General features: G+C 58.6%; 1 protein-coding gene across 2 annotated transcripts in view; it reads right to left on the bottom strand.

Moving 5' to 3' along the window:
• MAD1L1 (mitotic arrest deficient 1 like 1) overlaps positions 1–25227 on the bottom strand; it is a 241682-nt gene that overhangs the window by 101583 nt on the left and 114872 nt on the right. The gene's annotated exons all lie outside the window — the stretch shown is intronic.

Raw genomic sequence — 25227 nt, 5'->3', positions numbered from 1 at the left:
TCCTGAGCAGGAGCTGGTGCGGGCGCCTGCCCTCCTCCCGCCCGGTGCCCCCAGCCGTCGCTGATGAGGCCCATGTGGGCAACATAAGTAAACAGAATCAGCTCCCTGCACGCAGCAGGCTCACGGGGCACCGCTGCGCAATGTTCCTGCCTGCTGTGAAAGGTCCTGAGAGCTCCAGCAGGTCTGGGTGGGGCCCGAGAGCCCATGTTTCTGGTGGGTGAAGCCGCAGTGTGCCGGCCACGCTGGAGAGCAGGACACACAGCTGGGCGGCCTCCGCCTGGGCCGGCAGAGCCTGGGAGGATGTGCTCATGAGACCACGTCCAAGTCCCAGCTCTGCTCCTCGCCTCCTGAGCCTCCATCCTCATCAGCGGCTCTCACAGGCTGCCCGGGACAACCAACACTGTCCTGGACCAAGCGCCCAGCCGAGGCCCTGGGGCCCACGAGGCTCACAGTGACAGCAGCAATCCCGTCCACACAGGCAAACAGACGCCACGTGTTCATGGGTGCGGCGTCCCTGCGGGCGAGCTGGGCGCAGCCGCTGGGGAGGGTCAGGCAACCTCGCCCCACACCCTGCTGGTGCCCCCGCAGCCCCCATGCCTGCCAGAGCAGCAACCAGGCAAGCTGCAGGGTCAGCCCACACTGGCACTGGCCCCGAGGCACATTCTCAGACCTGGAACAGATGGGGGAAAGGCCACAGGCGCTCTGCCCACGTCGTCTTAACTGGTGCTTCCGTAAGCGGAGGCCCGCCCGCCCGGGACAGACGCGCCCCAACTGCTCCTGCAGCCTGAACACCAGGCAGCCCCCCGGCCGGCCTGGGCCCCTCCTCAGGTGAGACTGGAGACGGCGGGTGCTCACAGGACCACGCTGCACACCTCGGGGGCCCACGGGCCCTCGCCCGCCGAGCTCAGCAGTCTCGTGAGCCTCCGGCTGGGCCATCACCCCGGCACAGACTTCATCATTAGGTGGTGACAAAAAATTCAATAAGTGAGAAATTAAAGTTACAAACCCAACTGGAACTGGTCACACACCCGTGGAAAATTTGTTTCCAACAGGCCGGTTTATCGAGTGTCATAGTTTTATTGAAATCCTATATCTTCCCATTGACTTTTATGGTCCCGAGCTGGTTACAGTCGTCATCACAGAGCGGCAGGGCACGTGGGGGCCAGGGCCGGGAGGGCTTTCCTTTCATAAACAAGAGGTAATTGTTGCCTTTATTGACCAGTAAATCTCCACAATGCCGCCTCTCACTACGGATCTCTTCTGTTACATCTCCAGGCTATCGAAAAAGAAGACTCAACATTGAAAGTTTGCTGTTTGTACCTTCTACAGAAACTGTTTTGTCATCAGTCACGAAGTCAGGAGAATTGTGCTGGCTTGATCCGATAATGACTTTTTAACAACAGAGTCCACATACGGTGAAGCGCTCTGGTTTTCACTTGAACGAGTGTGGCCATTCACTCCTGAAAACACAGGTCAGCACGCAGGGGCCGGGTGGACCCTCCGGGTGCAGACGAGACGAGACGGGCCCCGGCGGGGCGCCTCTCCCTGGGGACCCGCAATCCTGCCTGTCCTCACCACCCTGCTGGTCATGTGATCAGTGTAACCCCATCTCCTGGGAGAGACAAGCTGCGGGTACGGGGAGGGGCAGGGATGGACGAGGCCCCCAAGTCCCAGGCCCGGCCTGCTGCGCCCACAGGGGCTGGGAGAGCGGAGGCCACGCCCAGCCGCCAAGGCAGGGGCCACGACCCTGCTCCGCCCTCAGCCTCGCAGCTCCAGGCTGAGAGGGAACCGCTGGTCCTGATGGCCCCATACTCCTAACAGACACGGTGGTTGGGGTAACACAGCCTCATGTTACCTTGGGTCTCAAAGACCAGACAGAGAACTTGCAGGGGGTGAGCGGGCCTGGCTGGGCGGGACAGAGGGAGAAGGCCCTGGGCGCACAGGCAGAGAGGGTCTGCACACAGCCTGGGGACCACGGCGTCTGTGCACTGCTCTGCAGCTGTGACTCCTGTGTCCATCGGGGTCCATGCCCATGCCAGACCCGGGGACGAGGCTGCGGCAACTCCACGTAGGCCGCTCAGAGGCCAGCCCTGCAGCCCTGGACGGGCCCCGGAGGACGCCAGGACACACGGCTCAGACGGCAAAGGGAGGTGAGGCCGGCCGCCAGCGTCAGAGGACAGCGCGCTTCTGAACAGAGGCGATGAGCGTCAACAGCGAGGGCCTGTCACAGGGCGCTGCCCACCATGTCTGCGCCCAGCAAGAAGGTCCTCCAAAAGTAAGTTTAATAAAAACATTTCCAAACCAAGAAAAACTCAGGCCATTCCTCAGCACACAGCCACACCAAGGGGAAACGCTAAAGGATCCCCTTCTGGCACAAGGAGGAGGGCCCCACGGACGCGTGGAGGAGCCGGTGGTAACAGATACGTATATACGCAGTCACAGTGGAAACTGCTAAGTGTTTTGAACTAAATAGGGAAAATACGGTATATCAACGCTGAACTCTGCATCTAAATTTACATCCTTAAATGAATATATTAGAAGAGAAAGATAGAACCAATCAACTACACATATGACTGAGAAAGTCTGAACAAGAAAAACCAAAGAAAAGTGATAGTAAATATAAAAACAGAAATTAATGAAATAGAATACAGAGTATAGAGTCAATAATACCAAAAGCTGGTTCATCCAAATGATTAATAAAACTGATGAACCTTGATGAGACACTTCAAGAGAGAGATTGATAACCAAATAATGAGCCAGAAAAGGAAGACGTAACTACAGACCACAGAAATATTTTAAAATCTAACACGATGCACTTAAATTCCTTTTTTTGTTTTTTTCCCTAAAGGCTTATCACCACTGAATCAAGAATTTTAAAAAAAATCTGAATAGTTTCAAAGCTATTAAAAGAAATCAAAGCCCCAATACAGAATCTTCCCAACACAAAAACTCCAGGTCTGGATGCCTTTCTTGGTGAACTCCACCAAACTTTAAAGAAAGAAATATCACCAATCTCACACAAACTCTTACAAAGAAGGGAAAGAACCTTCTAATGCATTTTATAAAGCCAGAAAAACCATGACACCAAAACCTGCTAAGGAAACTTTGTAAGAAATAAAAACTGTCAAGAGCTCTCATAAACACAGAAGCAAAATCCCTGGACTGCTTATTAGCAAACCAAATAAAGCATTACTTGCAAGGACAGTCCACAGACAAGTTTGTTTAATTCCTGGAATGCAGTTTTGCTGTAACATTTGAAAACCAATTAATTAAATTCTCCAAATTAACAGAATAAAGAAAAAAATCATGATCGGCTCAATATACGCAGTAAAAGCATCGGATTAAAATCCAACAGCTACTCAGAATTAAAACAATAGGATGGAGAAGCCCCCTCAGCAGACGGGGAGGAAAGAAGACCCTCTTTGGCCTAAGTCCGCGGCTGTGATGGGCGAGGCAGGGGGAAGGGGCTGAAACAGAAGCAGAGTTATGACGTTCCTGCTCCAGCCAGCACCGGGGATCCTAAGCAGCGGAGTAAGGCATGGAGATCAGGAGGAAACGAAAAACTACTAATAGTCACTGAGAAGGTGGAGAACCCAAGACAATTTACAAATAAATTATTAAAACAAGGAAGCTTAGTCATGTTGCTGGATCAAAGTCAACACCCAACGTTCAACTACATTTCTACATGCTGGCAAAAAGGGTTCCAAGAAGAAATCCTGGAAAAGATGCCATTTATAACATCATCATTAAAAAAAAAAAAAACCCTACGAGATGAGATGTCTACCCAGAAAACTTCGCAAACATTACTGAGAGAAATTAATGACCTAAAAACGTGGAGAGAAATAAACACGTTCATGGATCAAAGATTTAATGCTATAACGATGTTAGTTAATCGCTGTACCCCCAGTAAAACCTCGGTAGCTTTATCAGTGGAGGCTGACAGGCTGAGCTCTAAGCTCGATGTGGAGATGCGGAGGGTGGTGGTCGGCCCGGGCAGTAGGCTGGCGAGGAGGGTGGGCTCCCTACCAGACCGCAGTCTCAGGGATTATAGCAGTGCGGTTCCCACGAGAGAGAGGGGCAGGGACAGCCCAGCACAGAGGGGCGATTAGTTTCACACAAGGAGCCCGAAAGGCCCATCGTCTCAATAAATGCTGTCGAGTCAACTGAATATTCCTGTGGGCAGAAAACCAAGCTTGCCAAATAAGATAAAGCTTTGTGCTGTGAAGTTATGTGTGAAAAAGCAAAGTGTTAAAGAAAATACTATGAAAAGACACCTCAGTGTCTCGGGGCAAGCAAAGCTTCTTAAACAGGGAACACACAAACAGCGGTAACTGTAAAGGAATTTTCACATTCGCAAGAGTGTATCTTGTTAAGATTAAGAGCTCTGTTAAGTTAGAGGGAAAAGCTAGGAGAAGGTACCTGCAGACAAATACTTGATAAAACGCTAGGATGCAGAATATACAAATAATTCTTACAAATCAGGAAGAAGGCGGCCAGAAAGAGAACAGAGAGGGCAGCGAATCTGGAGGGGGCTTCACCAAAGTGGGTCTCCAAACGGCCCATCCGCACAGGAGGGGTGCCCCCGCTCAGCCTGCCCGGGAGGCGCAACATGCTGCAAACATCGGAGCAGCTGGCCCTCGGGGAACGGCAGGGTGCGAGGCAGCACGGACGACGCGAAGTGTGAGCCAGACTCTGAAGCCACCGGAATGCCAGTGCCCTGCCGCAGGCCTGCAGCCGTCACAGCCCCCGGCCAGCTAGAACACGTGACGGAGCCTCCCAGGGATGTGCAGACAGAACTCGTGCGCGTGCGTGACTGCAAGATAAGCGGAAAGATGTCACGGCGGCATCGGTCACCGTCGCCGAGAAAGCAGCCCGAACACCCACCAACAGGAGGAGGACAAGCTCTCGGATGGCACACCCGTGACACAGAAAGGAACCCGAGCAGCAGAAAGCAGCACAAGCGGGCACAGGCTGCACAGTTCCAAACCCGCGGAGCCTCCCCAAGTATCACGCGCCGACAGGAAGCCAACGAACGTCTTAAAGACACAAGACGCTGTGCAGCTCCAGCAAGGCTCTGGCTGCACACTCACACACAGCTTCCCGGGAAAAACCCCAGCCCACGGCCTACTCCCCCCCCACACCTGCTGAGCAGGAAGAACTCACGCAGAGGCCAAGGGGTCCCACGGTCGAAGGCGCGGCGCAGCAGAGGTGGGCCGTGGGGGCGCGGACTTCCAGCCAGGCTCCCAGGAGTTACGCTGCTCAGTGAAGGAGGGCCGGGAGGGGAAGGCCCGCGTGTCTGGAGCAGGGAGGAATACACCGGGGACGAGAGGAGGTACTGTGAGAGCCGTGACTATCCTGATGAGAGCAGGGCCGGGAGGAAGCACGGAGCAGAAGCGGACCGATGCCTCCGTGGAACTGAGCCAGGGCCAGCCCACACCCACTGGGCTCTGGGAAAGGGCTGGCACTTCTTGCCCGAGGTCCCCGGGTCTTCCTCCCGAGAAAGTCCAACTCCAGGGGCCTGAGGTCACCCACACGGCGCTAGCCCTGGCATTCCCTGGGGACACACCAGGAGCCAAGGATCCAGTCCTGACCCTCCAGGCCGCCGCAGCCAAGAGGGAGGGCCCAGAACAGCAGGCAGAGAGGTGGCCGTGGGCACCCCACGCCCCGCCCCTGCAGCAGGGGTCACACCTCAGGACCCGCACAGGAGACGCCCCCAGAGATGCGGCTCAGCCCAGGCTGGAGGGAAAAAAGGCTCTCATGGAAAATGTTTTCAGAGAAGTCGAAACTCAGCAACTCCAGTTACCTGGGTGAAAAGGCCGTCTGGTGGATGACCAGTGGATTAGAGGGTATTTTCACAGAAGGCAGTTCTACACACTCCCTGCAGTAAGTAGCCTGAATAAATGAGGGATGAATGCTGGATGGAGCGTGCCCACATGCGGGCCTCGCTGGCCTCTCCCAAAGCCGCCCAGGCTCACACAGCACACGCGCTGCCCAACACGCTTCTCCAGGACAGACTGGAGGAGCTGGGCTTCACTAGAGGCAGTGGAACCCTTTCCAAGTGGCAAAACCTGTTCATCTGTGCTTGATGGAAATGCTTCCTAAACAAGTAAGACATCGCCCCGGTCACAGCAAATGGAGGACACGCGTTTTTAACCTTCCCTAATGGGCTGGTTCGCTGGAAGGTACTCATGTCCACGACCTCACAGCTGGGCTCCGGGGCAGCTGGAGCCGGCAGACCCTGACCTCGGCGCTCAGCAGCTTCCCAGGCCCCTGCCATCCACGCCCACTGCTCAGGGCCAGAGTGTGTTCCTCCCTGGCTCTCCAGCCTGCCCCCGAGGCGCCTCTCCTTCTGTGTCAGCCTCATTCCACGGTCTTATCGCTCACAGCTCATCAGATGCAGAGCAGGCCCCTGGAGGCAGCTGCCGGACTGGAAAGGCAGCTCTGACCCGCGGGTTCAGGGTGCGTGCAGCCTGCCGGCACCTCCAAGTCCGCTCACAGGCCCCACTCCAGGAAGGACTGTGGTCCCGGTTTCACGGCGCCGCTGGGCACAGCCACCTGAGGTCTGAGTCACTGTCCAGGGCCCCCTGCCCAAGGCCACACGAGCCAGCGGGTCTTGGGGGAAGGGACGAGCCTCGGCTCATCTGTGAGTCTCCATACTTCTCACCAGCAGCCGTGTTCCTGCACCTTCAACCTCCTGATGAAAAGCTCCACGACACCTACTGGAGGCGGGAGAGGGCGACCTCCCGGAGCTCCCTGACTCAAGACTCCCCACTGTTCTCTTACAGGTCCATTCATTTATGTCAGCCGGATCATGCCTCCCTGGCACCCACCCTGCCCGGCTCACAGCTTCCCAGAGCAGGGCCTCACACGGCGCAGGCACCCCTCGAGGGAGGATGGGGCCAGGGCTGCCAGCACCGCCCCGCCGGGCCCCAGCCAGGAAGGGAGCTGTGCCCCCCCACCAAGCCCGCTCAGCGCGGCACGCCGCACAGAGGCCACCCGCCTCGGCTTAGGCGGAACTGACAGGCTGGAGAGGGAGGGCGGGTGAGGCAGGCACAGGCCACCTCATGGGCCAGGCCAGCTTGGCTGCAGGGGGACGGCCCGCCTGCTCCACCCGCCGCTTCCTTCCCCGGGGAACGGAGGCCGGGTCAGAGGGCCCGGGGCACGGCCGCCCACCCCTGCACAATGCCTGGAGCCTCGGGGACAGCCTTCTTGGGGGCACGGACACCGGTGGCTGGGGATCTCGCCACGCCTCGCCCTGCGTCCCTCTCCACTGGCCCCGCACGACCCGCAGTGCAGTGACACTTGGTGACCCCTGCTCAAGGGAGAGCTGGGCGCGAGACGGCCTGGCTCCAGAATGCCCACAGGTGCCAGGCACCACCCCCCAAAGAAGCCCCGGCTGACTGAGAAGAACCTGCCTGGGTCACTAGCGGCAGGGCGGAGCTCGGAGCCCAGGGCTGCAGGAGGTGGAGGCTGAGCTCGGCAGCGGCCCGAGGAGGGACCACGTCCTGCGAGCATCACCGCCCAGCACAGGCCTGGGCTCAGGACCGGCTGCTCTGGGCAGCCACCCCGCCGCTCCAGCGCTCACCGCGCTACGCGTCCCAGGCGCTCATGGAATGACCCAAACGGCTCACGGTGACTTAAAACGAGACCGTCTTAACATGGACACCAAGCGCCTGACAGGGAGCCCCACCCCAACTGCTCTGCAGGCCGAGCGGAAGCCGCGAGCTGCCTCCATCCCAGGTTTTGATGCAAGGCAGCCTCATCGAGGGCTCAAGTCCAGGCTTGTGGACGCCCAGGCAGGGTCAGGCTGCCCGACTCCTGCGGCGGCTGCACCGGGCCTCGGCTGTCATACGGGACACATGTGGGACAGCACATGCGAAGATGGTAAAGAATCTGCCTGCAATTCAGGAGACCGGGTTTGACCCCAGGGTCAGGGAGAGCCCCTGGAGAAGGGACTGGCAATACTCTTGCCTGGAGAATCCCACGGACAGAGAAGCCTGGTGGGCTACAGTCCAGGGGGTCACAAAGAGTCGGGGACACGACTGAGCGATGTTCCCTTTCCCCTTCTTTCCTTTGGGATCTTGGTTCCTGGACCAGGCTCGAACCTGGGCCCCTGCACTGAGAGCGGTCTGAGCCACTGGACCCCGGGAGTCCTCTGCCGGCTTTCTAGCTGGTGTTTACACACCGTCCAGCGCCGAGGGCGCTTCTCTACTCAGGCACGTGGTTTGCAGATATGCTCTCAGTCTGTATCTGTCTTTTCATCTCTTAACGGGATTTTCCACAGAGAAGTGTGTAGTCTAACTTACTAAATCTCCCTTCCACTGACTGTATTTTGGTGCCAAGTCTAGAACTCTCTGCCTAGATCCTGAAGATTTTATCTCCCTTCTGAATAAAAGTTTCCTACTTTTAGGTTCCATACTTAAGTCTGTGGTTAACCTTGAGTTAATTTTTGTACAAAAGGTTCACTTTTTTGCTTTATGAATGTCTTAACTGCTGCAGCACGATTTATGGAAAAGGTTATCTTTCTCCCACTGAACTGCTTCTGCAGTTAACCCAAAGCAAGCAGACAAAGGAATTACTAAAGACAAGAGTAGAAATAAGTTAAATGGAAAGTGGGAAACAAGAGAGAAGACCAGCTGAGCCAAATGCTGGTTCTTTGAGAAGATCAATAAAATTGATAAAGCTTTAGCTGTAGCTGGATTGACTGACCCAGAAAAAGAGACAAGATTCCAGTTACCACAGCGAGGAACGAGAGGCGAGGCAGGATCACAGACTTTACAGGAGCAACAAGGATCGGAGGGATTCCCTCAGCAACTGGACGCCCAAAGTTACACAGCCTGCGTGAAATGAACAGATTCCCAGCAGACACACACCACCAAAACTGACTGCCGAAGAAGTAAGCAGCCTGAAGAGACCCATCATAAGTGAAACTCCGCACCAGCGCCGACACCTCCCTGCAGCCCGGCCGGCTCCAGCCCCTCTGCCGGGCCGCTGGGCAGGAGGGTCCCCACTCTCCTCGGGGGCCCTGAGCTCTCTTCCAGGGTTTCCCTATGGCACACGGGGCCGTTTCTGCCACTCCATCTCCCTGCTGGCTGATCTCTCCCTCTGTTCCCTCCTTCCTACCACAGGTTCATCTGTCACACTTTAACTGCAGTTCCTGTGCTTCCAGTTATCACAGAAGACATCAGGTCTGCCCGGCCGCTGCCTGCCCGGTGCTCTGGCTGGGTGGGGACAGCCGGCTTGTGCTGTCCCATCCTCTGGCTGATCTGGGAGCTGACCTCAAACAGAGCCCAGCAGAGCCCATCACAAGCTGTTCCTCGAGTCCCGAAGCTGGGCCTCCACCCTTCTCATCTCATACACAATATCCAGGGTTTGAGTTTATCACTGTGTATGCTGTTAGGAAGTGTAATTCATTCTTTTACAGGTAGCTGTCCAGTTTTTCCAGCACCATTTGTTGAAGAGGCTGTCTTTGCCCCATTGTATATTCTTGCCTCCTTTGTCAAAAAGAAGGTACCCATAGGTGCATGGGTTTATTTCTGGGCTTTCTATCTTGTTCCATTGGTCTATATTTCTGTTTTTGAGCCAATACCATACTGTCTTGATGACTGTAGCTTTGTAGTCTAATCTGAAGTCAGGAAGCTTGATTCCTCCAGCTCCATCCTTCTTTCTCAAGACTGCTTTGGCTATTTGGGGTCTTTTGTGTTTCCATATGAACTGGGAAATTTTTTGTTCCAGTTCTGTGACAAAAGGCGTTGGTAATTCGATAGAGATCACATTGAACCTGTAGATGGCGTTTGGCAGCACAGTCGTTTTCACAATAGTGAATCTTCCTGCCCAGGAACGTGGACTCTCTCGCCATCTGTTGGTGTCATCTTTGATTTCTCTCATTAGTGTCTTATAACTTTCTGTGTCCAGTTCTTTGTCTCCTTAGGCAAGTTTATTCCTAGATATTTATGCTTTTTGTTGCAATGGTGAATGGGGTTGATTCCTTAATTTCTCTTTCTGATTTTTCATTGTTAGTACGGAAGAGATTTCTGCGTACTGATTTTGTATTACCATACACAAAGATAAACTCAACACGGACTGAAGACCTAAAAGAAAGACCAGAAACTGTAAAACTCTTAGAGGAAAACACAGGCAGAACCCAATGACATAAAGCAAGGCAAGATCCTCCCACCTCCTAGAGTAAGGGAAATAAAAATAAAACCAAACAAGTGGGACCGGATTAAACTTAAAAGCTCTTGCACAGCAAAAGCAAGGTAAAAAGACAGCCCTCAAAATGGGAGAAAATAATAGCTAATGAACATCTGACAAAGGATTAATTTCCAAAATATACAAGCAGCTCATACAACTCAATGCCAGGAAAACAAACAACCCAATCAAAACGTGGGGGAAAGACCTAAACAGACATTTCTCCAAAGACGACCTACAGATGGCTAACAGACGCATGAAAAGATGCTCACCGTCGCTCATTATTAGAGAAACGCAAATCAAAACCACGACGTATCACCTCACACCAGTCAGAATGGCCCTTATCAGAAAGTCTACAAACAATAAATGCTGGAGAGGGTGTGGAGAAAAGGGAATCCTCTTGCCCTGTTGGTGGGAATGTAAACTGATACAGCCACTATGGAAGATGGTACGGAGGTTCCTTAAAAAACTAGGAATAAAACCCCCATATGACCCAGCAAGCCACTCCTAGGCGTACACCCTGAGGAAACCAAAGCTGAAAGACACCTGTACCCCAGTGTTCGCTGCAGCTCTACTCACAACAGACAGAACAGGGAAACACCTAGATGCCCACCGACAGGTGACGTATAAAGAAGCAGCGGTACATGGACACAGTGGGATATCACGGCCACAGAAGGAATGCGTGAGTCAGTTCTGATGAGGGGGAGGAGCCCAGAACCTGTCACCCAGAGTGAAGCGCCTCGGAAAGAGAGAGATAAACACTGTATTCTGACACACAGACACCGAATCTAGAAGAATGGTGAAGAACTTATTTTCAGGGCAGCAGTGGAAAACCAGACACAGAGAACAGACCTATGGCCATGGGGAGAGGGGAGGAGAGGGTGAGATGTATGGAGAGAGTACCATGGAAACTTACATCACCACACGTGAAATAGACGGCCAGCGGGAACTTGCTGTTTGGCTCAGCAAACTCAAACACGGGCTCTGTGTCAAACTAGAGGGCTGGGATGGGGACGGAGACGGGAGGGAGGTTCAAAAGGGAGGGGATATATGTACACCTGTGGCTGATTCATGTTGAGGTTTGACAGAAAACAAAATTCTGTAAAGCAATTATCCTTCAATAAAAAAAAATTTTTTTTTAAATGGAGAGAAGCGTGTCTTCTCCATCTTCCTGGAAACAGAATCGTTCACACAGCAAACGATGGCACCTCGAGGTGCTGGGCGCTGCAGCAGACGCCATCAGGAGCGACTGAGTGGCAGCAGGTGTCTGGCTCGGCTCCTGGCTCACAGGTGACAGTCGCACCTGCAGGGTTAAACCAGATGAGGAGGCGCCGGGGGCGTCAGGTTCGGGTCACAGAACCCTCTCTGCCCAAGGAATGCAGGCCTCCAACAGAAGGGTATGACTTCTAAGGCGCAGAAACACTATCAACAACGTGGCCCCCAAGGGTGGGGGGAGGCTGAGGGAGACAACGGCCCAGGTGCCCGCCCTCCCGGCCCCCCGCCACCAAAGCTCCCCACAGGCATCCAGTTCTGTGCCAGCAAGACCACCACACCCAGAGGACAGAGGGCACGCACCCGGGTCGGAGGTGACCCCGGCAACGTGGCTGGCGGTCGTCTCTACTGCCCAGAGAAAGGGTGCCCGCCCACACACACCTGCCATCCTCCGCGGGTAAAGGTGCCTCAAGCTCCCGCCCTTTCTCCCTCCAGTCGGCGGACTCGCCAGCCAGCGGACATAGCGGCAGCTGATCCCTGAGCTGAAAGCTGCCACCACCACCAACTCAGGCTCCCAGGGGAGACAGCGCTGGACTTAACTAACTTTGGTCCCTACTTTCTGCATTTTTTTATTTATAAAATCGCTTATGTAAAGGTATTACCATGCATAATACATTCAACTATGCAGTGTACGATGAAGCCTTAATAGAGAAAGCTCGAGTCAGCCACAAAGGCAGTTCAGAAAACAGTTTTTAAGAAAAGACCAAGTCACTGACTTTCAAACGTCTCTGAATCCGCACACCTCTCACAACCCACGGGGACACAATATAAACACATAAACCAGGGCTCGGCTTGCTCGCAGGATAACAGCCTGGAGCTGACACCTCTCTCCTCCCCCGGCAGGGCCTACATTAGCATGTAAATAGCTGGCAGATACAAGGAAATGAAAGCAGGAAGAGCTCTTTAATTAACTTTAATCCTCGGAAAATCCAGGCACCGATCTGCCCTGGCAGCCCTCCTCAGAAGGCCCTCACCAGGGCCCGGAGCCCCATCCCCGCAGCCCTGCGCGGAGAGGGTGGCCAGAGAGGCCCATGTGGGGAGGGGACATCTGGGTACCAGGCCCAGAAACGGCCGTGCCACGCCTGTCACGGAGTCTGGAGGTGCTGCCCGGATGGAAGCCTGGGCCGGTGCACGGGGCCCTGCCAGCCGGGGAGGAGGGGGCAGTCACCCGCAGGGCACAGGTCTGAGGGGACACAACCCGCGCACCGCCCACAGGGCAGGGACCACAGCTCAGGCAGCATGCTGCGGAGGCCCCCACGGCGCCCCCAGGTTCTCCTACGGCGACAGCGGGCTGTAGACCCAGTAAGGCTGCAACCGGATGCACGAGGCAACAGCCAGTGGGACCGACCAGGAGCACACAGACACGCCCCGCCTCCAACCCCCACAGGCACTCAGGGAAGGCCCCACAGGGTGAGGTGCCTCGGAGAGCCACCGGGGCCTGTGCTGGAAGGAGGCGGCTGGGCCACAGACACGCTGGGAATGGTGCTTTCAAAACCCAAGACAGGCCCAGAAGAGACGGGCACGCACCCCGGGTTATCCCTCACAAAGCTGGGAGGGTGGGGGGCGTGGGGGCCAGGCCTCCACCCCGCTGCTCTAGCTCACCGGGTTCCCTCAGAGCGAGGCGGGGGGAGGCCGGCACGAAGCTCACTGCTCCAGGGAACCGGGAAGCCGCGCAGAAGGGAGGCCTGCAAACACCTCCTTCACGTGAAGAGCACGGCCTGCGCCCGCCGCAAGGAGCAAAGAAAGCCAGGCTGGGGTGGCACGGATGCTGAGCTGGGCCTGCACCTCGCAAGGGGAGCATCTGTCCTGGCCCCACAGCTGGGATAGTCCAAACTCGAACCCAGGCCTCTGACGGCGCCTGTGCACGGGCAGAGTGGCCAGGAGCAGCGGTCACAAGGCAACGCCGCCGCCCCTCCGCAGTCCCTGCTCCCAGCACAGCCGTCCAGGCACAGAGCTTGTCCCCTGGCCTGCACCAGGGAGGGACAGGCCCTGTCTGCTGTTCACGGCCAAGGAGGCGAGGCTGCAGGCGGCCCCTGAGCACGGTGCTCCCCACCGGCGAGGCCACGGGAGGCGAGGCCCGGGCCGGCCCTGCACCAGTGACCTCCTGCACTGCGGGGGAGCCCAAGGATGCCAGAGTCACAGCTTCCCGCCCACCAAAGCCTCTCCTCACTCAGCATCTCACCAGCTGCAGGCACTGTGCACTCACAGCGTGGCCGGTTTACCAGGAATAAATCTTGCTTCTAAAACTAGCGATATTCCTTTAACCAGAGGTTAATAAAAATCACCCGTGAAGGCTAACCAGTGGCTCTAATTTATTTAGAGACGTTCATAAAACTGCAGAAAAGAGCCTTTGTAACAGCTTATCAGAGCCCCAAGGAAGCCCCGAGACGAGCCCAGTGCAAACAGGACGAGCAGGCCTGGGGTGCGGCCAGACGGGTTCCAGCGGATCCCTCGAAGGACTGGCTCCGTCCCAGCAGACGCCTCTCGGAGGCCAGTTCCTGGCGACACCGGGTGGCCCCAGGCCTGTCCTGGGCCTCAGGCTCTCAGCGCAGGGAGCACGTGAGGGACAGGGCAGTGAGCGCATGCCGTCCTCTGGGGCCCCAACCCACCGCTGCAGCACAGGGAGGGGCTGGGAGTGGGCGGGCTCCCCTCCAGCCGGCCTGCTGCTGGCCACGCGATTCCCAGGCCCTCGCCGCCCTCAGGCACCCCCTTCACATGTGGGGACACTGACCCTCAGCCACGCTGAGGGACACTGGCAAGAGGGTCCCCAACCCCAGAGGCAGCTGCAGCGCTTCTCTCACCACACCCCGCCCTCCTGGGCGGGCAGCCTGCTACCAACCCCTCCTTGGGCCCCTGGCCCCCCATTCTCCAGACCCCATGCAAAGCTGGAAATGACCTCCAGCACAGCACACATCAGAGCTCCGGGAAGGGACCCAAAGACGCGCCCTCCCCGGCCACAGGCTCGGGAGCCTGTGCAGGGCACATAACGCTTACGTTCACACCACGAACACACTGTCCACCACGGTGACGAGGAACTCCGCGGGAGGAACCCCGCAATCCTGCTGTGGGCGGCTCTGCTCGAGAAGCGCTTCCTCCCCTACCCCATGGCATTTCATGGGCGGCAGTTTGGGTCTTTATGGGCGAAATTAACCAAAAGAATGTAGACTCCAAACCACGCTCCCTGCATCTGACTGTTTTTCATCTGATGATGGATGGCATTTAATACCTCTGGGCTGAGCACACCCCAGGTCTGTAAACGCAGAGTCCAGCTGTTCGGTAACCATCACAATGGCAAGGCTGGCCTCGTGTTCCAGGAGGTCTCGTGGGAAAAGCAGCCTAAGTGCACTAAACAGCCAGCTTTGCAGAATGAAAACATGCACACTCACATGTGCAGGCACACGCACACGCCTACACACACACCTGCACACACACACACTCACACGCGCCTGCACACATGCACTCATGTGCAGACACACACACGCACAATCACACGTGCAGGCACACGCACACACCTGCACACGCTCACACATGCAGGCACACGCACACGCCTGCACACACGCAGGCACAGGCACACACTCACATGTGCAGGCACACACACGCACATACATGCGCACACTCACATGTGCAGGCACACGCACATGCCTGCACACACGCACACTCAAGTGCACGCACACGCACACACCTGTACACATGCACACTCACACATGCAGGCACACGCACACGCCTACCCAAACACCTGCACATGCACCTGCACATACACTCACATGTGCAGGCACACGCACCTACACACACGCACACTCACACGTGCAGGCACACGCACACACGTGCAGGCAAACGCACACGCCTACGCACACACACCTACACACACGCACACTCACATGTGCAGGCACACGCACACGCCTGCACACACGCACACTGACATGCAGCCACGCACACACCTGCACACATGCAATCACATGCACACGCACACACGCACAGACTCACACGTGCAATCACGCACACGCCTGCACACATGCACAGGCTAACATGTGCAGGCACATCCACACACCTGCACACAGGCACAGACTCACATGTGCAAGAACCCACACGCTCAGAGGCCCACCCTCCCAGACACGAGGGGGCTATGACCTGATGGGTGGGGGGGCGGGGGCTCTGGGCGGAGCCGGACACTCCTGCCTCTCCCACTGCAACTCCTCAACCTTCCCCAGCTAAGACTCCTCTTCCACAAAAAGGGAACCTGCAAATTCTAGCTCGTAGAGTTGCCACGACTTTCAAAGATGATTCTTAGACGATAAAAGTTAATGAAAACTAGGTAACAAGATGATTTAGCAGGCACTAAATGCCCACTCGCCCCAGGTCCCGCACCAGGCAAGGACAGACGTTCCCGGGAAGACAGACACGATGCGGGGACAGACGCCTGCCTCCCAGCCCGGGGTGAGACCCGAAGGCACGGACTTCTCCAGCACGCCAGACAAAGCGGCAGGGGCTGGCCTGCGGCGTGCAGACCCCTGGGGAAGAAGCTGGCCGAGCGGTGTGGGAGCCCCAGCCACACGCTCCCCCGCCCTCCCAAGTCTCGTCCGCGTGCTGCGTTCACTGCGGCCTCTGTCTGTTTCACGATCACTGGCCGCGTGTGAAACTGCGCCGCCGGTGTCCCCAGGCTCTCCCGCCCTGGCACTGCGTCACCAGTGCGGTGCTGAGTGGTGTGGGTGACTGGTGGCTGGGTAGTGTTCAGGAACCCAAACGCCACACGACAGCAGAGCCCGCTGTCAATGTCCACTGAGCTCACTGCCACATTTCTGAATATTCGTTTTCAGGTGAATCTTACTTTCGAAGCACTGGCTCCCATAATCAGTGTCTGGGGTGGGCCCCCACCTCGGCCTCCTGGAGAGGGAGAGACGTTTAAAGGTGGGGAATCCTGCTGTGAGAAGCAGAGGGCACAGAACGCTAGAGCCCAGGTTCCACCTGTCTTCTGAGCCGCAGTCCCAGGCTCCTCCTCCCCAGAACAGAGCGTGGAGTGAAGTCGAAGCCTCCCCGCCCAGGCGCACAGGGCAGCCCCCGCTGCAGGCGCAGCTGCTGGGTCTCCAAGCCCCTCAAGAGCTCGGTGAGCAAAAGCAGGCTTCCAGAGCAGCGGCCGGGGCCTCCTGCAGAAGGGCCGCCACAGAGCCCAGCACAGGCCAGCCTGGGCGCGGCGGGGCCCCGTAAGGACCAGGCACAGCCCCCTCACCGGACACCCTGCGGGACCGCCGCCTCCTGCCCTGCTGCAGCTCTCAGTGAGCCGCATGGCCAGGCCCATGCTGGGGGTGAGCCTAGAGAGAGCCGGGCCCGGCGTCCTGCCTGACGGGGGCAGCCTGGAGGGGCGAGGAGCCGGGAGCCAAAGACAGTGATGGGAGGGCCCAGGCCCAGACGGAGGACCCTGGGAGCCTCCACCGGGTGGGGGGGGTGGGGTGCGGTACAGGGTCCCTCCGCATTCACAACCTTTCAGCGGAACCCGGACGACCCAGCGCGGGCAGGGGGCAGGGAAGGAGCCGTCAGGCCTCCGCAAGCCGAGGGAGGACATGCCCGGGCTGGAATGGCCGAGGGCGCTGCGGGCACCTGCAGCGCCTGCAATAATCACCGGGAGCGGCCTGGCGACAAGTCAAACGCCCCCGGTGAGGCACCGCGGCTATTTTTAGCAGCAGCCTCAAGAGGCTGCCTGGCAGGGAACCATGTCTTTGAGCATGACCATCAATTTTCACCTGCAGCCAACTTCCTTTCCTTTCAGGATGAAGGTTATTCAAAGATTTGGATTTCTTCGAAATTGAATTAAAAGGAGAACAGGGCTCCACAACAACGGAGATCTGAAGCGTACACAGGACACCCGCAGCCAGGACGGGTGCGTCCTCCCAGGCCTGCAGACCCTCCTGACCGGGAGGGGCGCCCAGGCCGCGTGGCAGGCAACCGTGGCAGGCGGCCCCCCAGCCTCCCTCGCAGCCAGAGCCCTGCCCTGGAGATACCCCCCGCCGAGGGCCTGCGCTGGGGGTGCCGGGGAGGCAGAGGGAGGAACATGGCCTGCTGGCTGCCCGGTGAGGAAACGGAGACAGAGGCGCCACGCTCGGGGTCACATTTAAGAAAGTGCCAGAGGCTCAGTTAACGAGACAGCGGACAGTAGGTTAGAAACACAAAGTCCACACAAAGACCCCAAGAACAAACAGCAGGACCGGGAGTGACAGGGCCTGTCCAGCACTTGCACGCTCACCTCTACAGGCCCCGCCCGTGGGGTACCCCCGTCCATGGGATCTCCCAGAGCCGTGAACAGGCAGACCGGCACAGTGACGCGGTGAGTGAGTGTGCACGGCTCCGCAGGAAACTGTCTTCAGGAACCTCAAAGGACGGGGGTTCTCAGGGAACCGGAGCTTCGCAGGCGGCACAGAGGCACCGAGGAGCGAAGCCGGGTGCGGAGCGCTCTGGTTCCTGCCGGGCCGGCCCTGCGTCCCCGCACGCCGCGTGAGTGGAGCCACAGGCCAAGCCTCCCAGGCAGCCCCCACACCCCTCCTGGCTGCCACTGAGCAGGGAGTGTGTCCCACCGGGCGCCGAGCTCAGCGAGGGCCCGGCCCAGGGGACAGGAGTGCGGACCGGGCCGACGCCTGTGGCTCCGCCGTCCCCGCCCCCGTGAGCAGTCCAAGCAGGAGCCGCGACGCCCGTGGCCCCCAGGCCTGCCTGACACCCGCAGCCGGGCGCCTCCACCAGCCGGAGCACCCTCCAGAGTGACCACCGGGGCCGGGATCCAGGGGCCCGCAGGGCGACTCCGGGAGAGGGAACCGTGGAAGCTCTACTCGCTCTAGTTTTCACGCCGCTGTATTCTTGATTTGAATGGATGTGCTCACACTTGATTACTGAGCACTGCATCGCTGACTATGGGTCACACAGATGGTTAAAATACGGACTTGGCGCGCAGCCTGTGACGGTTTTACAAAGGCTGCAAGCCAGCCAGGAAGGGGCTGTGGGAGGAGCCCCAGGGGAGGACGGGCAGCCTCCCGGAGCGCAGGGAGGGGCAGGGCTCACACAGTCAGAGGGACGCCGCCCCGGGACCCCTGCCCGGCCACGCTCACCTGCTCTGTCTGCTGGGAGCTGCTCTGCTCACTTGCACTGTTGGGGAACAGTGAGCACCGGGGCTTTTAGGTCACAGCCTCAAACAGACACATCTGTCTGGAGATCTCAGTGCACGCACTTAGGCGGTCCCACTCCCTGCTCAGTGGCAGCCAGGAGGGGTGTGGGGGGGGGCAACAGAGAGCCCCCTCGCACAGTGAGAAGTGGGAGGAGGCCGCGGCCGGCCGCAACGCTGCCCCTTGTCCCCTGGGGCTCCGGTCGAGTGGCCTCCTCGTCTGTTGCTTGAGGGGCTTGACGCTGAGCCGAGATTCTGGGTGCCAGCCAGGGTCCACGTGCCAGCCAGGGTCCACGTGCCCGCTGTGTGCTCCCTGCTGGGGAGCCCGAGAGTAGAGGCCCTGCCCTCTCGGGAGGGACAGAGATGGGCATGGAGGCGGCAGCAGACCAGGGAGGCAGGAGGGCACCTTCCCAGGCCCCCGCCCGCGCGGCACTGCCAGCCGGACAGGAGCAGCGGCCCGGAGTGCAAGGCCTCCTAGTGTCACAAATAGACGGGGGCGGGGGGGGGGGGCGCTGAGACCGAAGCGGTGGGACTCGAGTCCCGCTTAAGGACATCCTGGCTCAGACATGCATCCCCCTCACGGCACGGGGTCACAGGCCAGCACTCCTGTAAACAGAGCCGCTCGCCCTTCCCCAGGGAGCAGGCTGCGGGCAGGCGCTGCGCTGGGCTGGGAGTGTCCACCGAGCATCCAGCAAGGCTCTGGGTCACAGACCCACCAGGGCTGCTGTCGGGGGTCACGCGAGCCCAGGGTGCGGTCCCCCAGGGACCACGCCCCCCACAGAGCCTGTGGCTTCCGGAGCCCCGGGCGCCTGAGTCGGCACGGCGGGGCGGGCAGCTGAGCTCCCTCAGCGCAGGGACATGGAGACGGGCAGCCTGCGGCCCGCAGGAGGGGGCTCCCTAAGGGAGGCCACGGCGGTCCCCCGCCCACCCAGAGCACCCCTCTCCCACGAGACCACGAATCTATCTTAATAAACATCTTCAAACTGGAGAGAGATGAAAGGCATTTTGTTTTGATTTCATTATATTTCCTAAAATTGCTTTTCTCTCTGGAGTTTTTTCCTGCCACGACCCAGTCCGGCTGCCCCCTTGGTGGGATAATGCAATATTACTGGCGACAAGACTGGCTTTCTAATGACTCTGCAAAGGGCATTTTCCCAAAACAAAACAGGTGGACTTCTTACTTAAATGGATGTAATAGAAACGTCAGCCTGGAAAGGCAGCCTGAAAGGACAGCATCTTAACATGTGAAATTAAATTCTGGAGCCGAGAGGGTCCTGCTCAGGCGGGGCGGGGGGCGCTGGGCCGAGCAGTGGGGCCGGCTGGCGCTCATGACCCTCCTCGGGGCTTGTCTGGGGGCCAGGAAGAGGTCCCCAGGGGCACAGCATGCAGGGGGCGGCACTCGGAAGAGAGCAGAGGCTGAACCCGAGCCTGAACATGAAGCAGGCGAACACCGCTGCCCCGCGCCCTTCCTGGGCGGAGAGCGTGACCCCGGCCCTCAGGCAGCCAGGCCCAGGGGGCCTCAGAGGAAGGCCAGCCCCAGAGGCAGACTGTTGTTGGGGAGCAGAGCGGCATTCAGACACCCAGGCAGGACAGCCGTACCCCAGTCCCGGGACTCCCCCTAACCGGGGGCAGGGTCATGGGCAGAGGGCAGGGGAGGGGGGTCCGGAGGAGCCCCGCCCTGCAGGAGCCACCAACCCAAGCCGCCACTCCATCCCACCAGCATCCCGGCCCCACTCGGACTGCAGTTTCCTGAGAGGGAAGCGGGGAAGGGGCACGGCGCCCCTGATCCAAGCCTCGGTGGGCGGCAGAGAGCACGCCAGAGTCATACAAAGAGGATTCTGCTTCTCAGAAGACGGAGCAGGTTCTGAGCTTCTTATTTCCTCCTGTGCTCCCCAAACCAAGAATTCCCAGCATTAAAAGAGGAGGCACAGAAGAGAAACCCTTGTAATAAGATTAGGAAGCTCATCGAGGCCGAGGGCGGGTGGGAGAGGAGCGTGGAGACGCGTGATCAGAAGCGGCTGGCGGCCCTTCTGCTCTTTTGCCCGAGAAATAGACGTGCTCAGCTCTTCTCCAGGTGGGAGGCCTCAGCCTGGGCCAAGGGCGGCAGCCACAGGAGGCGCTCAGGCCCGGGCAGCCGGGGCGGCTGCAAGGTAGGTTCCCACCTCAGGGGTGAGAGGGCCGGGGCAGTTGCTGCTGAGGGGGCCCCGCAGACCCCCAGGGGGCCGGGTGGTGCTTATCAGGCCTGCTCACACCACAGCCCCCGAGTCCTTGCTGCCCCCTTACCCGTCACAGGAAAGTGGACGGGGGCCTCTGAACACCACAGCCAGGCCCCGCCGGTTCCGCTTGCAGGTGTGATGAAAACAAAACCTGAGATGCTGAAGGTGCCGGCAGCCACTGCCGAGGGACCAAGCGGAGACCAGAGCAGAACCCACCGCTTCGAGATGCAACGCCACCTGCCTGCTCCGAGTCTCAGGGTCCTCAACAGTAACACGGAAACACTGCTACCTCCAGGGCTCCCACAGAAAGGGGAGAAGACACGATGTGTGAAAGCCACACGTGGCAGGGGCCCACGACGCCTGCAGGATGAGCTGGGGTCAAACGCACTCACAGCTGGACACTCTCCATGCGGCTCCGGTACTGACGGTGAAAACTCAGGTCCACACGAAAGCCTTCAGAAACGCAAGCGAGACGTCCAGCAAGTGAGGGGTAAACAAGCAGATCCATCCAGATAACGGATTTTACTCAGCGATAAAAAGAAGGGAGCTATCAAGCCAAGAAAGGACCCCGAGGCCCCGGAAGGCACACCGCTGATGGCAGAGGCCAGTCTGAAAGACGGACCCTGCGGGACCCCAGCTGCATGACCTTTGGGAAAAGCTGCAACGACCTAGACAGCGAAAGGGCTGGGGCCCAGCGGAGGAGGCAGCCAAGAGCGGCGCCCTGTGGTGGACACACCCGACAGCAAGCACCGCCACAGCCACAGGGCCCGGCACAGGGTGACCAGCACGTGGGCTGCGGGCCTCAGCTCACGGAGCGCAGAGCTTCCCAGCGGGACCCGGGCCGCTCACAGCGCTCGGAGCCATTGGGAGGGCCGCCTAGGGCGGCGGAGGACACAGGAACTCTGTCTGCTGCCTTACTTTAAAGACCTACGCCACTCTGAAAAATAAAGTCACGGCATGCCGATCAGCAGCAGTTTAAATGGCACAGACGTGATGACCACTGTTACACAGTGTCCTTGGAATGCCAAAAGTTCCAGAGATGGAGACTAGATTAGGGCTGGGGACGGGAGGCCGGGGGGCGGAGGTGCAGCCTAAGGAGGCCTTCGTGGTGGCAGCGAGTCCCGAGCAGGCTTCTACAAGGACAGCAGCATCTCACACACACTCTCACCTGCACACACGTGCTCACTCGCACACAAGCATGGACACACACACGCACTCAACACACGCATGCACACACACACATGCACACAACACATGCACACACTATACACTCCCACTCAACACACACATGCACACACACACGCACTCAACACACGCATGCACTCACTCTCACACGCATGCACACACGCACGCATGCACACAACACACACTCCCACTCAACACACATGCACACACACACTCAGCATGCATGCACACATGCAGTCAACACGAATGCACACACTCCACACATGCACACACACACACACGTGCACTCACGCACTCAACACGTGCACTCACACACTCAACACGTGCACGCTCACACTCAACACGCACACACACCCAACACACATGCACACACGCGCTCAACACACGCATGCACTCACACATGCATGCACACACGCACTCAGCATGCATGCACACACACGCAGTCAACACGAATGCACACTCACTCCACACATGCACTCACGCACTCATACACATGCACACACACTTACACACGTGCACTCACACACGCACTCAACACACGCACGCTCACACTCAACATGCACTCACACTCAACACACGCACACTCACACTCCACACATGCACGCTCACACACTCAACACGTGCATGCACACACACTCACGCACGTGCACTCACACTTACACACTCATGAACATATGCACACATACGCACACACTCACACACACTGCATGAACATCAGGCCTGGTCCTGATGCTGCGCTAGAACCATCTGAGATGTCACACACACACACACACACACCCCGCCGCAGCCCCGGGAAGCTGGCTGAGATGCACCTTTCCAGTGCTGTCACAAATTCCTGTGGGTCTAAACTGTGTTCTTCCTAAAGGTCGTAAAACAGACCCACCCGCAGGCTCCAGCATGTCTCCTCTCCTGGGCGCTGTGCCCTGGCTTCTTCGAGCTTTGCCCACCTGCTCTACCACAACCCGAGGGAGACTCCGGCGCTGAGCCTGCCTACCCGATGCTGCCGCAGCATGGAGCACGGCTCACAGGAGCCGCCCCTGAGAACCTGCGCTTCACTGAAGGACAGAGTGATCGAGCCTGGGCTCTTTCGATTCCCTTCCAGCCTTCCCATCTGCTACGCAGTGAGCTTGGAACGTGCAAACTTCGCTTGTAGGTCGGCCTTTACAAACCGAGAGAGGATGTGAGAAAACATTTTGAACAGGAAAATAAAAATAACCCACACCAAATTCACGGGGTAGACACTGATGATAAAAGCCCTTAGAAAACGACCGCTCGATGGGGACTTCCATAATCCAACAAAAGTGAAAGGGAAGTCGCTCAGTCGTGCCGACTCTTTGTGACCCCTGGAGAGCAGCCTGCACCAGGCTCCTCCGTCCATGGGATTTTCAAGGCAAGAAGTACTGGAGTGGGTTGCCATTTCCTTCTCCAGGGAATCTTCCCAACCCAGGGATCGAACCCAGGTCTCTCACATTATAGACAGACGCCACCAGGGAAGTCCATAACCCAACAAAGACTGTCTGCAGAGACAAACAGCACACAGGGCGCCTGTGCCGGTGAGCCACCGGGGCTTCCTGAGACCCGACGGAGACCCGGGCGCCGGGAGACTCGGGCGCCGGGAGCCCCGCGCGCACCCTGCTCCCGAGGCTGCAGCGCTAGGTCGGGCCCGAGAACATGCAGGCGCGAGGCCGGTGCAGAGGGGCCGGCTTCCTCGGGGGGCTGCTCCCACCTGGGGGGCCCGGGGGGGCGCACACGGCGGAGGACCACGCTGGGAGGCCGCATTACCGCACATGAAACACGCGCAGGGGGAGGGCACCTAACAGGGCGCGAGACCGCCCCCTAGAAACCTGCAAATGCCACTGAGAGCGTGCGCGAAGACCTAGATAAGGGACGGGCAGCCGACGCTCGGGGTGAGAAGATGAAATGATGCTAAGGGGCCGTTTATCCCCAAACTGATGTACAAACTCTTTGTAAATTCGCTGTAACCCCAACCGTTCCCCAGCAGACTGTGTGCGTAAACTGACAAAGGGGCTCTGAAAGGTATGAGGACGAGCGAAGGACCGGGATGAGCCGGAGACTCCTGAGGAGCGGTAATCCCTCTGGAGCTTACCGCCGCATTAGAGCACCACCGAGCGGCCGCAGTGGAGGCGGCGGCGCTGGCAGAGGACAGGCGCGCAGAAGCTCCGCCGCCCGTCGGCCGCCACAGGCCGGCAACTCAGGCAGCAACCAGACCGCACACCGGGGACGAAGGGTCGTTGCAGAAACGGTGCTGGAGTAATGACACTTGCAATGGGGAAAACCGTCTTGTTGCCTGCGTCGCTCACACCCCAAATCAAGCCGTGTTCCAGGTCACATACACGTGCAAGCGGTCAGAACACTGAAGCAGGGAACGTCTCCACGGCTCTGGCAGGCAAAGATCAGTCCGTCGCCACCCACAAAGCGCCAACATCAAGGTGATGAGATGGAAGCAGCTGGCCCATAGGAAGACGCCGCCGCCTGCTCATCACCAGACGCTCCTGCTCACTCGGGAGTCAGCAGGCCCAGGAGAGGGGCCTGCCACACATCTCCCACCAAATACCCCTCTCAACTCACTGCACCCTCGAAAACCTCCAAACAGGGCGGGTAAGGCAGGAGCAGGCCCTTCACTGGTGGGACACTGAGGCCCCCCCCCCCTCGGCTGCAGGGTCTCACAAACAAGGTGGCGCCTGTGCCCAGCGTGACTCAACCAGAGTCACCGGGCCAGGACTCTCCCGTCACTTGCGGGGCATCCACAGAGAAGGGGCCAGCCCTCAACCTGCCCTCGCCGGGGACACAGCTGTTAGGACCACCTGCCTGGATCGCCTCTGGGAAACTCAGAAAAACCCGGAAATCCCCGCAGTCTCCCTCCTTCTGACCTTACACACACACACACACACGCCCAGACTGCGCAGTGTACGGAGTCTGGGACTGTGCGCTGGACTCCGCACGAGGCGGAGCTGTGCCCTCGCCCGTGGGGCTGAGCCGCCTGAAATCAGGAAGGAGTGCAGACTCCTGCCAGCAGGCTACTCTCGCGTCGCGGGCGAGCATCAGCAGGCTCTGGGGGCGCTGGGCTTCTGCAGAGAACCGCGGGGTCGTGCCCGGCCCCCGCCCAAGCCTGGACCTCTGTCTGTGGAGCCGCTGGCTGCTGACCCGTGGCGGCAGCTGGACAAGCCCCGCCTTACATGGTTCCTACATAACGACTGCCTT

The sequence above is a fragment of the Oryx dammah genome, unplaced genomic scaffold, assembly GCF_014754425.2.
Source record: "Oryx dammah isolate SB20612 unplaced genomic scaffold, SCBI_Odam_1.1 HiC_scaffold_2, whole genome shotgun sequence".
Classification (NCBI taxonomy): domain Eukaryota; kingdom Metazoa; phylum Chordata; class Mammalia; order Artiodactyla; family Bovidae; genus Oryx; species Oryx dammah.
Note: the sequence above shows the minus strand (reverse complement) of the source record. Positions and strands in the feature narration are given on the sequence as shown.